The following is a 2,840-nucleotide window of genomic DNA, read 5'->3' as shown; positions in this document are numbered from 1 at the left end:
GGAGCAACTCGGCATCGTGCGGCGCTCAGAGAGCGCTTGGGCGTCGCCGCTGCACATCGTGCCGAAGCCCGGCGGGGGATGGCGACCGTGCGGGGACTATCGCCGTCTCAATGACGCTACGACTCCCGACCGCTACCCCGTCCCCCACATTCAGGACTTTTCCGCCCGTTTGGCGGGCAGGTCCTTCTTCTCGAAGGTGGACCTCATACGCGGCTACCATCAGGTCCCCGTCAGGCCGGAGGACGTCCCGAAGACGGCGGTCATCACGCCATTCGGACTCTTCGAGTTCCTGCGCATGCCCTTCGGTCTGAAGAATGCGGCTCAGGCGTTCCAGCGACTGATGGACAGCGTCCTGCGCGACTTGGATTTTGTCTTTGTCTACCTGGACGATATCCTCGTCGCCAGTGCGTCCCGCGAAGAGCACCTACGCCACCTCCGCACGCTCTTCGAACGCCTGGGCCAGCATGGCCTAATTGTGAACCCCGCAAAGTGCCGGTTCGGCGCCACCACAATCGATTTTCTGGGGCACCGTGTCACCAGGCACGGAGCCGTCCCCCTGCCGGCCAAGGTGGAGGCGGTGAAGAGGTTTCCGCGCCCCCGCACGATCAGAGGGCTGCAGGAGTTCCTGGGCATGGTGAACTTTTACCATCGGTTCCTGCCCCGTATCGCCCAGCTCCTGCGCCCCCTGCACGAAGCTCTCCGAGGTAAGCCGGGCAAAGGCGACGTTACCTGGACCGAGCAGATGGACACGGCGTTCACGGGCGCGAAGCTCGCCTTAGCTAACGCCACCATGCTCGCGCACCCGGCGCCCGATGCACCGATCGCCCTCACCACCGATGCCTCGGACTACGCGGTGGGCGCGGTGCACGAGCAATGGGTGCGTGGAGCTTGGCAACCGCTGGCGTTCTTTAGCCGGCAGCTTCGCCCGCCCGAACGCCGTTACAGTACCTTTGACCGCGAGTTGCTCGGACTTCACTTGGCGGTCAGGCACTTCCGCCATCTGCTCGAGGGCCGTGCGTTCACTGCCTTCGTCGACCACAAGCCGTTGATCTTCGCGATGGGCAAGGTCACCGAGCCGTGGTCGGCCCGGCAGCAGCGTCACCTCTCGGCCGTGTCCGAGTACACGACGGACATCCAGCACGTCGCGGGGAAGGACAACCCGGTGGCGGATTGCCTTTCCCGGGCCGTCGCCCACGCAGTCCACCTCGGCATCGACTATGCCCGGATGGCAGCGGACCAGGCCGCTGACCCCGACGTCCAGGCCTTGCGGACCGCCGTCACGGGCCTCCGCGTCACCGAGGTGCCGTTCGACGGCGCGGGCGCGGCCCTCTTGTGCGACGTCTCTCTCGGGCGTCCTCGCCCCATCGTGCCCGCGGGCTGGCAGCGCCAGGTGTTTGACGCCATCCACGGCTTGTCCCACCCGGGCGCGAGGGCCTCCCAAAGGCTGATCGCCGACAAGTTCGTCTGGCATGGCCTCCGGAAGGCCGTCCGCGGCTGGGCCAGGACGTGCCTCGCGTGCCAGCGCGCCAAGGTGCACCGGCACACCCAGGCCCCGTTGGCCCCGTTCACGGTGCCGGAACGCCGGTTTGACCACGTCCACGTGGACCTGGTGGGACCTCTGCCCCCCTCGCGGGGTTTCACCTACGTCCTCACCATGGTGGACCGCACCACCCGGTGGCCGGAGGCCGTGCCCTTGGCGTCGACAACGGCGGCCGATGTCGCGCAGGCTTTCATCGCCACCTGGGTCGCCCGGTTCGGCGCCCCCTCAGACATCTCATCCGACCGCGGCCCCCAGTTCACCTCGGAGCTCTGGGGGGCGGTTGCGCAGGGGCTCGGGGTCCGGCTGCACCGAACCACGGCCTACCACCCCCAGGCTAACGGCCTGTGTGAGCGATTTCACCGCTCATTGAAGGCCGCGCTCCGGGCCACCCTCCGCGACGGCGGCTGGGTCGACAGGCTCCCCTGGGTCCTGCTGGGCCTCCGGACGGCGCCCAAGGAGGACCTGCGCGCATCCGCGGCGGAGTTGGTCTTCGGGCAACCGCTGCGGGTGCCGGGCGAGTTCCTCCCCGACTCCACGGCACCATGGTCCGCGGCACAGCAGCGCTCCGCTCTGCAAGAGACCGCCCAGAGGTTCGCCCCGGTGCCAACGGCATGCCACGGGCACCCACCGACGCACGTCGCCCCGGAGCTTCGCACGGCGGAGTACGTCTTCGTCCGCCACGATGCCCATCGGACACCACTGCGGCCCCCATACGACGGGCCTTTCCGCGTGCTGGAGACCGGGGCGAAGCACTTCACCCTGGACATCGGCGGTACTCCTGACCGCGTTTCGGTAGACCGCCTCAAGCCGGCCCACCTCGATGTGGACCATCCACCGCCAGTGGCCCGACCCCCATGTCGGGGCCGACCTCCTGCGGGCGGACCCCCGGCACCGCCCAGCCCCGCCGCCACGCCGCCCCCCGGTCCTGCACCCATCCCAGGGGCAGCCAGGGGCACCCCACCTGGCATCCCTGCACCCCGGACGCCGCCGATCGCCAGGGGGCGCTTCGGCCGGGTCATTCGTCTGCCCCGCAAACTGGCCCTCCAGGTGCGCGGGAATTCTGGGGGGGCGCGTCGCGTGTGGCGGACACAAAAGCCCACTGGCGTGGTGACATCATTCCGCGCACCAAGCGGGCGGTGGCCACGCACCAGGGGTAGGCGTGGCCTCATGATATACACCGGGCGCCCAGCCCGGGACAGTACAGTGTTACAGTGTAGTCTTACAATAAAGACATTTATATGTTACCGCTTGTCCGCTTCCTCCTTGCTCACAAGCAGCGCGCGTAACGCCGCGCTTTAAT

Source organism: Myxine glutinosa, chromosome 8 (genome assembly GCF_964187855.1).
Source record: "Myxine glutinosa chromosome 8, kmMyxGlut1.1, whole genome shotgun sequence".
Lineage (NCBI taxonomy): Eukaryota > Metazoa > Chordata > Myxini > Myxiniformes > Myxinidae > Myxine > Myxine glutinosa.
The sequence above is the reverse complement of the archived record's forward strand: the minus strand, read 5'-3'. Positions refer to the sequence as shown.